Consider the following 16,176-nt stretch of genomic DNA (forward strand, 5'->3'; position numbering starts at 1 on the left):
CCTTCCAGGCTCTTGTTAAGAAAACCAACACCGTACGCGGTGTTCTTCTAAAGAGTCCTCCCCTGGAATGCTCAAAGTACTCTGGGTTTCTCACGAACCGGAGACGACACCCAACCACCTCAGAATTCTCCTTTAGTTTCCCCGTCTTGGGCTAGCCAGCCTGAGACACCAAAGTCAGGTGGATCCGCACCCCAGGCCATAGCCTTCCCGGGGGCTGGCCAGGAGGACCAGGACCATGTAATCAACACTTCATACTGAACCACGTGACAGCGAGAGAGCCACTCCCACCGACCTGGCTCCGATAAAGAGTAACTTAAGCATCTGACCAGACCCTAGTTCCATGCTTGCCATAAGAGACAGTGCCCCCTGTGGCCAGGTTGAACATCTCACAATCCAGTCAGACTGATGCAGAGGTCCAATTTAGACAAATAAAACCCAAACCAAACTGCAGTTTAGGTAAAGTTTAACTTTGAAAAATGCATAGCGCGTGCTCTTCAGGAGCCACCGCTACACAAACATTCTGCAAGTCTGCTGCAAGTTGTGGTTCAGTTATGTTGTGTAATAGTCATCGCACCACAGGGGTCACTGTGGTTTATTTACTAAAGGCAAATCCACTTTGCACTGCAAGTGCACTTGGAAGTAAAGTCACTGTAGATCCGAGGGGATATGCAAGGAAAATAAAAAACAGCATTTTAGCTTTCACATGATTGGATGATAAAATCAGCAACCTTAGATTTAGAATGACCGTACTTCCAAGTGCACTTGCAGTGCAAAGTGGATTTACCTTTTGTAAATAACCACCAATGGGTATTTCAGAGCTCCTAATGTAGACTCACCACTGCAGCTTTGCTCTTGCTAGAGACTTGCCACGCAAATTTGCTACAAATTGGTCAACTAAAAAAAAGTGTTAACTAGAACTTGTGCTTCAAGTGCTCTGCAAGTGTACAACTTGCCAGTGAAAATGTGCAAGTTAACAATGCTTTTAAAATAAACACTGCCACACATTTGTGGCAAGTTGTCCTTGCTATCTGGGTAGTGGGCTTCAGATATCTATTAAAAGTATGATAATCACTACAGCTCCCTTTGTTATGTCACTATTTTCTCTCTAGTTTTATAAAACTGTTTTTTAAATTTCTATAGCCACATATATCAAGAAGAAAGAAAAAAAAATTTCAGTGGGGGAAAAAATCCTTCCTGATCTCCCGAAGGCATTCCAATTATCCCTGGATCAATGATCTCTGGTGTTATTGGGCTTCATTCACAGAACCAGATTGCATGCATTGCATGTAGGTGTCCAGACACATTCTCCGTAAATATTGCATGTGATTCTGTAACTGTCAATTCACTATACTGTTTTACGGTATTTACCATTAGCCATTAAACTGCATTCACAAAAATAAATAAATAAATACATGCTGTAATTAAGTAGTGGTCCAGGCATGCGGTAATGATGGAAATGATGACTTTGGTCAACACACGTAAATGGGCAGGGCAAAAAAGGGTGCCTAATCAAAATCTAATGAGCATTTAGCTAGCCTAATCTCATTTGTCAGCTGGACATTGCACGTTCTCCCCTTCATCCCTAATGGAGCTATTTGAGGCTATTTGTTGACATTTCAGGCCATCAAAGAAGAACCAGGAGAAGAAAAAGTAATGCGTCCACATTCCTTTAAGCAGTGCACCTTGATGGATGATTTCCCTGACGAGAAAGTGCTCTCCAAATTTCGTCTAAGGACCACATTATGCTTCTCTTTGGAGAATTGAGACCTTTTCTGCAGTCACCCACACTGCGTAATTAGGCCATACCACCCGTGACCAAGTTGCTGGCTGTCCTGCACTTTCTGGGCGAGGCCTCTTATCAGATGGTAGTGGGAGAGGTGGTGGGGGTATCACAGCCATCTTGCTCATGTTTGTTTGCTAAGGCCCTGCAGGGTTTCCAGCAAATTGCTCATAAATACAGCATATATCTACCTGCCTAACACACATCAGCTGGGATTCCAAATGTCATGGGTGTCATAGATTGTACTCATGTGTCTTCTTTTGCCCCCTCTCAGGAAGAACACATCTACCACAACAGGAAGGGGTACCACTGCCTAAACATACAGGTTGTGTGCAATGCAAATATGTTCATCAGAAATGTGGTCACCAGCTTCCTAGGATCTGTCCACGATGTCCAAATATTAAGGCAATCATAGCTCTACCACCATTTTGACACTAACAGAATAACCGGAGGCTGTATTCTTGGTAAGACATATATACACAACACAGCCTTGGCTGCTAAAGAAGTAGCTAAACCAGATACTCAACCTGGTATACCATTTCCAACAAAAGACGCTTTACGTATGGCCTAAGGCCTTCACATTACAATCATGTTCATAATATCAGCAATGAAAAACAAGATGTAGGGAAGAGATGTTCCTGTTATTACCCACTCATCATGATATATTATTGCTGTTATTTAAAAGGGCATTTTCAAATTGTATTGTAGGTGATTCTCTCTATTCTTGCCTGCCCTGGCTTCTAACAAGACTCTTGAGGTGCTCAATATCTGCAGAAACTCATTACAATGTAGAAATTACTAACACAAGTGTCATTGAGCGGGCCTTTGGGGTTCTTAAAAGCAGGTTGCATTGTATCTCACTATCTGGTGGTATTCTGCACTACAGCCCTGAAAAAGTTGGCGACACGGTTTTAGCCTGCTGCATCCTTCATAAAGTATCTCATCATGCAGGATTGCTCCTGGAAATTGAGGTTCAAGACACAAATGAGGACCCTATTCCACCAATCCCTAAATCCTATCCCCATGAGCGTGACCACCAAGTCCATCAGCCCTAAATGCACAGCTATTTTTCAAGGTATGCATAAATTCTTGCTCTATACATCTTACCAGGTAGTTTTTGGTGAAAAGGCTGTTGTTGTTACAAAGGAACACAGAAAGTGGCCCCATATCAGGCTGTCTGGAACCCTCTCACTTCAACACTAGTTTCAGCAGCTTCTGTGGAAGCTCTAGGCCCTTGCTTGAACATATGACACAGCCTGTTTTTGCCATCTGGGTCCCATTGGTGAGATTTACCCTCTCTTGTTTGGACGACAAAAAATGTCTCTCATGGATGAGGTCAAACAGTAGAAATAGAGAGAGAGAATCTCCCTAACAGGGCACAGACAGCAAGAAAAAAGGACAGATGTTCTAACCTCTTTCTGCTGTATCCAGTGGTGGCCCATCCATAGGGGGTGGTGTGACTGTGTGGAGTGAAGATGCAGCCGTCCTGACTGACTCGGGCTCCTGAGCTTTGCTGGTGCATTTTGTGGTATGTAAACCACAGCGGGCTCACTCTCTGTGGCTGTGGCACACAAGTGGGGCTCTGCTCCACACACACTAATCCCTGGGGGCCTGGCTGGACCCTTCATTCCCTTCCCTGCGCTTCTCTTCAGTGCTCTGTCCCTATCTCATTCTTTTCATTCACTCAGTAGGTGACTGGGGGGGTCCGTGCTGATGATGGGGGTGTGCAGACTGGGGGGGGTAGTAATTGTGCAGATGGGGTGGTAATTGTGCAGATGGGTAAATGTACAGACGGGGGTGGTAATTGTGCAGATGCGGGTAATTGTGCAGATGGGGGGTGGTAATTGTGCAGACTGGGGGGTTAGTAATTGTGCAGACAGTGGTTATTGTGCAGATGGGGGGGGGTAATTGTGCAGACGGGGTAAGTGTGCAGATGGGGGCTTGGTAACCGTGCAGACGGGGGTGGTAATTGTGCAAACTGGGGGGTGGTTATTGTGCAGACGGGGGGGCTGGTAATTGTGCAGACTGGGGGGTGGTAATTGTGTAGACAGGGGGTAATTGTGCAGACTGGAGGGGGTAATTGTGCAGGATTTGTGAGAAATGCTATATACCAGGCTTTGTGCGACATGCTATACACCAGGCTTTGTGAGACATGCTATATCCCAGGCTTTGTGCGAAATGCTATATACCAGGCTGTGTGTGAAATGCTATATACCAGGCTTTGTGTGAAATGCTATATACCAGGCTTTGTGTGACATGCTATACGCCAGGCTTTGTGCGACATGCTATATACCAGCAGGGCCTTGTCATTTCAGCCTTGAAGTTTAAAAATGGCGCTTCTGAGATACAGAGTCCTGTGTATCTCGGCGGCTCTCGGGTCCTCTCGGTGGCTCTCGGGTCCTCTCGGCGGTGTAACGACATATTCGTTGACCCATTGCAGTTTGCTACGGAAGTGACTTTCCGTCTCCGCCAGTATGGTACACCCCACACTCGTCCACAGTAAGGATACACTAAGAAGGGGTAAAGCGAGTCACATTCTAGTCCATTGCCTGAAATATGGCTGACGAATATAAGGAAGATAATTAGTAATGAAAGGGTTTTTTACACTAAACAGGGTAATAGTAAGAAGTTTGAAAGGATATGGAGCTATGGATCGATGAAACTAGGGATCTCCTTATAGGTAGTTGAGAAAACATTGCGTGTCTTGTAGATTCTATATTCCTTTGTTCCTTGTCTTTTTTTTTTTCTCTTTTTTTTTTTTTTCCCTGTATGTTGTTTAGTGTGTCCTTGTTTATATGCGATGAGGGGTGGGGGTGGGCTTGAGAGGAGGGGGGGTGGGGTAGGGGAGAAGCGGGTAGATTAAAACACCTAGGTGTAGAACAAGTGAAATGACCACGGTGGCTAGACTAAGAAGAGCCGTAGGCAGAGAGACTCGATATCTTGGCTGTTTACCTGTAAATCAATTTTACTTAATAGAACACATTTGAAAAAAATAAGCCACAATGATGTGTAAGGTGGGAGGAGATATAGATGAACGTAAAAGTGAATCGAGGCTCCCGAATAAACTCACTGAGGTGGCAAAAAAAAAAAAAAAGAAAAAAAAGAAAAAAAAAAAAAGAAGGGGTAAAGCGGACATTTTGTTACACCCACCGGAGTTTTGCATTTTACAGGTATTTATAACAGTAAAGTCAGTTTATATAGTGAAATACAGGACTTAGAACTCCATCTGACTACTTAGATCTTGAATTTTAAAAGTTAGTCCATCATAGGGCAGGACTGGGCATGACTGCGACCGGAAGCCAAGCCAAGTACACTTGGCTATGTATCTCGGAGGGGCCCCCTATTGGACGGGGCTCATGGGCTTGAGCCTTGGCAAGCCCAATGGTAAGTCCGGCCCTGGGGGTATGGGCCCCCCCAACCTAAAGGAGGAGGAAGAGCTGGGACTACTATCACAGTTGGAAATGGCAGCGAGACGGGGAAATGTTATCATAATGGGGGACTTCAATTATACTGATATTGACTGGGCAGAGGAGACAGCTCACTCATTAAAGGCCCATCATTTCATGAATGTCTTACAAGACAACTTCATGTCCCAACTGTGAGATTCCCCAACTAATTATGAATGATCCAAGTCTGATCTCAGATGTGGAAATACAGGACAACTTAGGATATAGTGATCATAGGATGATCACATTTAACATAAAACATAGAAAAAGGAGGCACGAGGGTAGCACAAGAACACTAATGCCGTGTACACACGTCCCGACTAGGTCCGACGGTCTTCCTGATGGACTTTCGGCGGATTTCCAATGGACTTTCCGAATGAACGGAGTTGGCCACACACAGTCACACCAAAGTCCGACGGATTCGAACATGATGACTTACGACCGGACTAGAATAAGGAAGTTCATAACCAGCAGCCAATAGCTGCCCTAGCGTTGGTTTTTGTCTGTCGGACTAGCATACAGACGAACGGATTTCTTGATAGGAACTGGGTCCACTGGAAAAATGTGAAACATGTTCTATTTCTAAAGTCCGTCAGGTTTTTAGACAGCAAAGGTCCGATGGAGCCCACACACGATTGAATTGTCCAACGGATTTGTTCCGTCGGATCTTTGCTGTCGAAAAGTCCGGTCGTGTCTATTAAATTTCAAATGAGTCAATTTTTCTGAACTGCAATTATTACTACATGACATCCATTGGGACCAAATCCTGGAAACATTGAATATGGAAGGAAATTGGGAATGCTTTAGGAGCATATTAAACAAAGGTATCACACAGTGCATTCCAATGGGCAATAAATATAGAAGAGCGAAGGTTAAACCTGGGTGGCTAAACCATAATGTAAAAAGCCTCATTAAAGAGAAAAAAAGCCTTTAGAAAATATAAATGGGATGGGTCACAGTCAGCATTCAACCACTACAAGGAATGCAATAAGAAGTGTAAGAACGCAATAAGGGCAGCTAAAAAAGATTACAAAACACATAGTGGAGGAGAGTAAAAAAAATCCAAAGACATTTTTTAGATACATCAATAGTAAAAAGGCAAGATCAGAGTATATTGCCCACATAAAAGACAAGGAAGGGAGGATAGCTACAGATGACACAGAGATGGCAACTGTACTAAATGCCTTCTTCTCCTCGGTTTTTACACAGGGAGGGGTATAACGACTGCGGAAGTACTATTGGTAACACATCCCAGGGCATACCCTTGTGTCTAACAGAGGCCAGAGTGAGGGTAAGACTACTGTAGATAAACTTAATACAAATAAATCACAAGGACCTGATGGCTTACACCCGAGAGTCCTCAGAGAACTCAGTCAGGTTATAGGCAGACCATTGTTCCTAATCTTTGTGGACAGCATACTAACAGGATTGGTACCAGCTGGAAAAAAGCCAATGTGGTACCAATATTCAAAAAAGGACAGAGACAAATCCCTGGGACCTGTAGGCCAGTTAGCCTAACATCAATCATTGGTAAATTATTGGAGGGGATGATAAGGGACTATATCCAAGAATTTACTGAGGAAAAAAATATCTTAAGTAGTCATTAGCATGGGTTTAGGAAAGGTCGTTCTTGCCAGACCAATCTGTTAACATTCTACGAGGAAGTAAGCTGCCATCTAGACAGGGGAAGGCCTGTGAATTTAGTCTACTGGATTTTGCAAAAGCATTTGACGCAGTCCCCCATAAGCTCTTAATCTACATGCTGAGGTCTGCAGACGTGGACCATAAGGTTTGTTCTTGGGTTAAAAACTGGTTACAGGGGTGTATCCACAGGGTAGTGATAAATTATGTGTACTCTAGTCTGGATTGGTAAGTGGGGTGCCCCAGGGTTCTGACTTGGGACCAATTCTATTCAATTTATTCATAAATGATATAGAAGACGGGATAAATAGCTCAAGCTCAATTTTTGTGGATGACACAAAATTAAGCAGGGCAATAACGTCACATCAAGATATAAACATTTTACAGAAAGACTTGAATAAAATAACGGAGTGGGCAACTACATTGAAAATTAGTTTTAATGTGCAGAAATGTAAAGTAATGCACTTGGGGACAAAAAAACATAAATGCAAACTACTCACTAGGGGGAGAACGGATGGGGGAATCAAGGATGGAGAAAGGTCTGGGGGTCCTAGTAGGTGACAGATTGAGCAATAGCATGCAATGCCAAGCTACAGCTACCAAAGCAGGCAGAATATTAGCATGCATAAAAAAGGGATATACTCCAGAGATAGAACAGTAAGCCTGCCACTTTATAAACCATTGATTAGACCACATGTGGAGTATTCTGTCCAGTTCTGGTCACGAGTCCTCAGAAGGGATGTGCTGGATCTGGAGAGAGTCCAAAGAAGGGCAACAAAACTAATAAGGGGACTGGAGGACCTCAATTATGAGAAAAGACTGCAAACACAAAATGTATTCTCGGTGGAGAAAAGATGCGATCCCAGCATAGGAAAAAAACTATTCAGTCTCAAGGAGTGTAATAGGACAAGGGGCCACACATTGAGATTGGAAGAAAAGCGATTTAACTGTAAACTGCAAAGGGGTTTTTCACTGTCAGGGCCACAAGGATTGAAAAAAAAGAAGAATGGTCACACACCATGAAAGGAAGAACGTCTGTAGAATAGTTACTTTATTTGTCAAAGTGCCAAAGGATGTAGAAAGGAAGTTACATGAACATTGGTAGACCGGTTTCACACAGATAACTCAAGCACGAGTTATCCATGTGAAACTGGTCTACCAATGTTCTTGTAAGGTCCTGTCTACGTCCTTTGGCACTTTGACAATAAAGTAACTATTCTACAGAAGTTTTTCCTTCTATTGTATGCAACCAATCTTCTTGTTTTTCAATTACTATTAACAGTGATGAGCCGGGGCCAGCACCCATGAGAAAATCTTCATCCACAGTCTGAGTGATGTTACACTCTTTCAGGGCAATAAGGACGTGGAACTCTCTTCCACAATTGGTGGTGGCTGCGTGCGGGGAGTATTGATAGTTTTAAGAGACTCTTATGCCACGTACACACGATCAGAATCATGGCCAGAAAAAGACAGATGAGAGCTTTTCATCAGAAAATGCAACCGTGTGTATGCTCCATCGGAATTTAGCTGTCCGAATTTCCGACCAGCCAAAAATTTTTTGCATGTTCTAAATTTTCCCAACATGAAAACTTTCTATCGGAATTTCCAATTGTGTGTATGCAATTCCATGCCAAAAATCACGCATGCCCAGATTCAACTACGAGACGGAAGCTATTGGCTACTGGCTATTGAACTTCCTTTTTCTAGTCCCGTCGTAAGTGTATGTATGTCACGCGTTCTAATTTGGTGTGTAGGCAAGACAGCTTGAGTGGAATTCCGTCGGGAAAACCATCAGAGCTTTTTCCGACGAGAATTCCGATCATGTGTACGCGGCATTAGATGTGAGTCTTTAGAAACACGACATACAGTGATATGGAAAATAATTATAGACACTGACACACGGGCACCTACACAGGTTGAACTGGATGGACTATTGTTGTTATTCGGCCTTACCTACTATGATATTATGATATGATTTGGCAAGCATGTAGTGCCCAAGTGGCTGGTGTTATGGTCACGCTTGATCTGCTTCAGACAGAGGCAACGCTGCAGTCTGCTCCACATGTGTTGGAAAAAGCCCACACTAATGAACTTTGGAAGTCAGCAGGGAGTCAGCAGTGTCCTGTACCTGTGGAGCTCTGTGGTGTGATGCAATAGGGTGGCTGCCCTTAAGCCGGCCCCTGGAGGACGTCCTGCCTTGGAGTTGTGCCCTTTCTTCCAACATCGCAGCATTAAAATTTTGTGCATCTTCCAGCAGCACGTAGCCGACACTATTATTACATAATTCTGGTGACTCCTCCATGCATGATGGTGGGCTACGGAAGGAATAGCTGTGGACAAGGAGCCGGTGGAATAGGCTGCTTTGGCAGCTGCAGTGGAAGGCAAGCTAGTATGAGCCTGGGTGACAGGGGATGAGGAGGACGAGGATGTTAGTTAGGTATCCACTCCCCCAACTCTTCTGCATGTTGTGGCTTAATAACACAGCCACCAGCGGAAAAAGGGACAAACGTGCCCCGTCTGCAGAGAATGCACCATGTCCGCAACCACCACTTTTCACTGTAGACACAGAGGCTGCTTGCCCTCTTTTAGTGGCCTGTGAGCGTCTGCCTCTCCCTTTTGGCCTTCCGGACATGGATGGGATTTTTTGGGGGTTTTCTTCTTTTTTTTTGCTTGGTGCTATAAACCATTTTATTATTGTGTTTTATTTTTATTTTTTGGGGGGGGGAGGGGATTTTTATAATTCTATAGAGTGTGGGAAGGGAATATGGTACTTGGGTACAATACTATAGTACTTGGTGGACTATTTTTTTAAATAAAGAAAATAAGGATGCAGCAATAGTGGAGAATTAAAAAAAAAAAAATAAATGTAAAAAAAAAAACAAGAAAGTAAAAAAAAAAAAAAACAGTGATGATACAGAAGGAAGGCCACCTGTGACTCAGAAGAAGGAGCAGCAATTAAGGAGAATAATTTTTTGCTGCTGCTGGAAAGAAAAAATTCTAAAAAGGACAAAAAAAAAGAAGGGAACCACTGCTGAGGCAGAAAGAGAATCACCTGCGATGCAAAAGGGGGGGCAGCAATTATGCCCTAAATATTCTTAGTGCTGCTGCACGACCGAAAAAAACACAAAAGTATACCACTGCTGTACTGACGCAGAAGGAATAACACCTGCGGCACAGAAGGGGGGGTACTAATAATGCAGCAACAGAACCTGATACTGCAAAAAGAAAAAAAGAATGAAAAAAAAAGTTATTAATGAAAAAAAAAATGGTGGCACACCTACACTTCAGTAGCACCACAACACTGTGTTATTCACTCTACACTGCACTGTATTATATACACTGTACTACACTGTGTTATTCACACCACACTACACTGTATTGCCATCCCTACTATTGAGTAGTGGGCCTTTTGGGACTCCTCTTCTTCGTCACTTGCCAATATGGTGGTAACTTGCGAATGACAGATCTGCTTGGAGATTTACAGGACATTAAGAACATGGTTTACTTGTTTGACTTTGGCATTCAAAAAGGTTTAGACTAACCTTGCTTTTGTTTCTTCCAGATGAGCGAGGCTTGCTGGGTGATCTGTGGATTCCATGATTTATTTACTTCTGGGACAACATTGTCTTTGGGGTACTATGAAAAACACAAAGTTGCTTTTAAGTTGCTGATTACTTCACTTTACATATGACATGTAAAAATACCAACTATTGTTTAGCATAAGCTTCGCTGGTTTAACAAGCCCATTTTTCCTGCGTTTTTTGTGGCTAATGCATCCTTGAACTACAAGAGAATCACAAAGTTAGGCATAGTTAGATGGAGAAATGTGACGTATGTTTGGTTGGACAGGAGTAAATACCTTCACATGAATGCAGTCTGGCACTCACGGTACTTTGGGAATGATCGATCTGGATTCTGGAGGTGTTTTTCCCCTTGGTGTTTTTTTCGTGGTGAATAATTGTGATGTCTACAAAGAGAAAGTAAAGAAGATGCTTATTTCAAGCTGAGATTCCTTCAAACAACATTAGGCGCGGGGGGGCGTGTCCGGACAAGCAAGAAGACAGTCGCACTTCGGATGAGCTCCGCCGCCTCGGAGGCAATCCGCTGCCATCCAGTGCCGTCGACAGCTCCTTTCGCCTCCAGACCCTCCGCACCAGCATCTGGGCTCCCTCGGAGCTGATCTGTTCCATATTGGTGACCAGACCACATCGCGGCCCGTTCCGAGGACATCTCCATCCCCGGATCTCCGGCCGCCATCTTGCGGCCTACAAGGCCTCCGGATCCACCGGCATTTCCCAAGGCGCTCTACCGGAACATCGGAGGCCCCCCTCTGCCAGCATTAGCGGCGGTACCCGAGGCCGAACAGCGGACCGCAGAGCTCCTGCCCCACGGCGGTCCGCCGGCACAGCGTTCCGGCCTGCGGCCTATTTCATCACCCGGCTGTCATTTTGCGGCCCTCGAGGCCCACGGATCGTCCGGGACTTGTTGCGGGGGCCATCCGATCTAACGATCATCCACCCCGGCTGGCTCTCGGTCCCTCGGCCTCCCGTCCACCCTGTGATCCATATTGCGGCCTTCTCGGGCCTCCGGGAGCCGTCCACCATCTTGAGGCCTGCTCCAGCTTCTCCAGGCCACATCATACAGGTTTGACGGCTGCCTCCTCTCGTTTTCCATCATCAGAGGACCGGAGCTGCAGAGTCACTGAGCCCCAGGGGAGACCAGAGGAGCTCTACCTGATTCAAGCACTAAGGTGAGAGACGGGCAGCTTGGTACACCCCTAACCCACCCACAGCCTTACTGTCCCCCCGTACTGTGACTCCCACCCAGCTACATTATAATTATATTTCCATCCTCTCCCTGCTATATCACAGCAACACATCTCCTTGGGGGGTCCTCTCAGGCCAAGGCGCAGACAAGTTTACATCCCCTCCCTATCTTATCCCCACTTCCAGCTGCACCCACCCCCTCTCTACCCCATAACAGCCCGGAATTGCTCTCTGTGGGTCCCCAAGAGCAACCCCCAAGTACTCTTCTGGCAAAATGTAGCTGCACAATGATCTTGACACAGGCTATAACCCTGAGACCACGAAATAAAATGGACTAAAGATATACTCCCATACAATTGGGGACGCTTGCGAGCCGCGATGCAGTTCAGCATACATATCCAATAATCCCATCGATTCAGCGAGGATTCAATACGACAGATAGTGTTCTATTGCCTTTAATAATAATTTTTCACATAAAAATCCATACATTTCATACTAGTGCATGCCGTCGGGCAGGAAGGCGTACAATCGCCGTGCGCAACAGCACTTATTAACCACATACCCACTACGCAATAAGGAGCAAAAGAACATGGCTCAAAAGGGCACCAGCTCATCACCGGAGCAGCCCTGCACGGCCGTCACTGGCCCTCAAGTAAAGTCTCCTTCAAAACAACCCCCCCCCCCTTTTTTTTTTTTTTTTTTTTTTTTTTTTTCCTCTTACGCTTGATCCTAAGACCAATTTTTATAGTTTTTTATTCAGCAAGCACTAAAGTTTGACTTATTACATTTGGTACTTAGCAGCTATATTCCTTCAGAAAGTATCAGTTCGGTATTTACATAATCTTTACTATGGGATTTCATGTGTATGTATACATTTATTACACCCCTCCCCCTTTTTTTTTTTCTCTTCTTCTCTCTCTTTCTCTCCCACTTTCCTTACTGGACCCTAATACATAACCTTTATTGTTCAAATGATTCTACATCTTTATATGAGTATTATTAGGATCAATATTCAGCAGTTACACAACGTTAAGATATTTCTAGTTGGTTTTATATAACCCCCTATACATGTTTCTATGTGACACTGTGCTCCTGTGGTACGGAGAAAAGGAAGGGGAATTTCCCAAAGATAAACATTTTTATTTTTATTTTAAAAATTTTTTTTTTTTTTTTTTTTTTCCCTTTTCCTCCTCTCTCTAAGGGGCAATAGCACACTCTTGGTTTACTCTTTTTATAGTTTATAAAATCCTTGCTGAGGCTGTTCTGCTCCGCCTCTGCTAGTTTGTTCCCCTACTCACAAAGGACTCCATAAGCATGATTCACCTGGTGGATACGCTTCTACTAATAAACATGCTTTCCATGGTTTTTTTGGAGGATGCTCCATTTGTGAGTTATGGACATTATGGTCCACAACAATGTTTTTTTTGGTCAGTTAGTGCTCCTCACACTGACCCCCATGTTATTAATGACTATAATTCATTTATTTACTGTACTGTTCTTTATGTTTCGACACATTTGAATAGGTCAAACAAATATTCTCTATGTTATTTAATGCAATATGATGGTAAGATTTTATGCTGGGTAGTACTCACACTGTTCAGGTTCTTAGAATATGTTTGGTTCTACACTTTAAGAAACCTCAATCTACATTGTTTACGGGTATAGGTACAATATATCACTTATTAAAAGCTTAACTAGAATATACATACACAAGGTTTTGATGAATTACTTCATATACACACTTGATATCATAGTTGGCCAAATAGTTACCACAGAATTCCTCTCTTTGCTAGGTAGTATCTCCATCTTGCTTTACACCTTGTTGATGGAATCATCCTCATCACCAATATCAAATCAACTCAGCCTCAGATCAATCCCTGGGCCCCATGACCCTCGGCCACTATCCAATAACCTCTGTAGCCTATTAGCGCCTCCCCAATGGGTCTCAGGGTGATTTCTCATAATGCCCAGGGCATTAACTCACCTCATAAGAGAAAGAAAGCCTTTCGCCACTACAAAAGATTGGGGGCAGACATAATTTTAATGCAAGAAACCCATTTTGCAACAGAAAAACACCCCAAATTTTTTGACAAAAGCTTTAGTCAATTTTACTGTACTACTTACAACACGAAATCCAGAGGAGCCGCCATATTCATTAGAAACTCTGTAGTTTTTGAAATTCAGAGTCTCTATAAAGACCCAGATAATCGTTATTTAATTCTGAAAGGCTCAATTAATGGTCGCTCCATCACCATTGCTTCGATTTATGCTCCCAATAATGCCCATTCAAACTTTTTTAATACATTTTTTGACACTCTAGATAAATATCACTCCTCGCACTTAATTGTGGGAGGTGATTTTAATCTAGCGGCCCATTCGGCCCTAGACAGAAGTAGAGTTGTCCCATCTTCCAAAGCCTTCCCCAAGTCTCTTAATAAATTATTATATAACCACCAATTAATAGACTCTTGGAGAGCACACAATGTTGGCATCAAATCCTACACATTTTATTCCCACCCACATAACAGCTTCGCCCGTCTAGACTATATCTTCTGCTCCCCAATCCTACTTGCCAACTCCTCCAAGGCTGACATCCACACATGCTCCTGGTCGGATCACCACATAGTTTCTTTTGACACCTCTTGCATAGGTCTAGCCAAAACTACACATTCATGGCGAATTAACGACTCTATACTTACTGACCCTTCATGCATCCAGCAAATTCGATCTCACCTTGAGCAATATTTTGCAAATAATGTAACACCGGACATGTCCCCTTCAAATGTTTGGATGGCACATAAGGCTGTGATTAGAGGCCATTTGATTAATATCGCATCATTCAAAAACAAGTCCAAACTAGCAGACATCAGGTCCCTCACAAAGGATCTAGACCATCTATATCATAGAAATAACCAGAACCCGTCTAGCGACCTTCTTAAACAAATCCAGGAGAAACGCACAACCTTAGACTCTTTATTAACTTCTGATACTGAAAAAGCCCTTAGATGGTCTAAAGCTAGATTTCTACTTAACAGTAATTCATATTCCACTATGTTCGCTAGAAAATTAAATCAATCCATGAAACCGCCCCACACATATAAATTAAGAAATACATCTGGAAACACAGTGTCTCACCCTAAAGAAGTCATGAAACTGTTTTTAGACTACTATAAAAATCTCCTCTCTACCCCACAACCCTCTCCTAAACAAACCTCTTTAGATTGGCTTAACGACATTACACTACCTACCCTCTCTGCGGAACAAGTTGAATCTCTCAATGCCCCTTGCACTGACACTGAAATCAATAAAATCATTGGCACTTTAAAGATATCCACAGCCCCTGGCCCAGATGGCTTTTCCACGTCATATTATAAAAAATGTTCCTCTATTATTACTCCTCACCTTACTAAACTATATAACAATATTTTACAAGGCGCCCAGTTTCCATCTGAGATGCTCTTAGCCAACATGTCCCTTCTTCCCAAACCAAATAAAGACCATACGGCCCCCCAAAACTACCGCCCAATATCAGTGATAGATAATGACTTGAAAATATTTGGTCGTATCTTGGCAGATAGACTATCCAGAGTTATCTCTCCTTTAGTTGACCCTGATCAAACGGGCTTCATTCCAAACAGGCAAATTACAGATAACATAAGATTGACCTCAAACATTATTCAAGATTCCAACTTACATTCCAAACCTACCCTACTACTTAGCCTAGATATACACAAAGCTTTTGATAGCGTATCCTGGTCATATCTAGACATTCTACTTCCCAAATATGGCATTAACAATAACTTCGTACATGGCTTTAAGGCTCTGTATCACAACCCACAAACACGTATTAAACTCCCTGGCAACAATTCTGAATTCTTCCCCCTGACCAAAGGCACAAGACAGGGATGTCCTCTTTCCCCTCTACTTTTCGCACTTGCAATAGAACCCCTAGCCTGCGCTATCAGAAACAACCTAGATATTAAAGGATACTCCAAGGGAACCAGAGAGTATAAATTAAGTCTTTATGCTGATGACGTGCTTCTATTTATAACCGACCCTCTCATCTCTCTTCCCAACCTTACAAAAACCCTAGACATCTTTCATGACTTGACAGGTCTTTGTGTAAACTTGTCCAAGTGCTCGGCTTTAGCGATTAATATTCCCCCAACCTTAATTTCTTTGCTTAAAGACAATTTCTCATTTAACTGGAATGAGGACTCATTCAGATATTTAGGTATCCAGATTACACCATCATATAAATCACTATACCAAGCAAACTACCCCTCACTAATCAACAAGATTAAAAATCTACTTAAACTTTGGTCGTCATACCACATCTCATTCTCGGGCAGAATAGTTGCCGTGAAAATGATGATTTTACCAAAATTATTGTTTTTTTTTAGAGCTCTTCCCATTGCATTAGCTAAAAAAACATTAGACTCCCTACAAAGGGACATCAATAAATTTATTTGGCTTAACAAAAAAAATAGATTTAGCAATTCTCTTATGTTTAGACCCCAAATAAAGGGAGGTCTAGGTATCC

General features: G+C 43.1%; 1 long non-coding RNA gene across 3 annotated transcripts in view; it reads right to left on the reverse strand.

Moving 5' to 3' along the window:
• The window catches only part of LOC143930067 (uncharacterized), a 113,637-nt gene that overhangs the window by 64,680 nt on the left and 32,781 nt on the right, over positions 1-16,176 (reverse strand). For 2 of the 3 annotated variants that reach the window (XR_013262699.1, XR_013262700.1), the window contains exon 4: positions 10,510-10,834. This is a non-coding gene — a long non-coding RNA (uncharacterized LOC143930067). The other variant, XR_013262701.1, reaches the window with a different exon arrangement.

The sequence above is a fragment of the Lithobates pipiens genome, unplaced genomic scaffold (genome assembly GCF_037356315.1).
Source record: "Lithobates pipiens isolate NorthernLeopardFrog02 unplaced genomic scaffold, aLitPip1_a1.2 Scaffold_25, whole genome shotgun sequence".
Classification (NCBI taxonomy): Eukaryota; Metazoa; Chordata; class Amphibia; order Anura; family Ranidae; genus Lithobates; species Lithobates pipiens.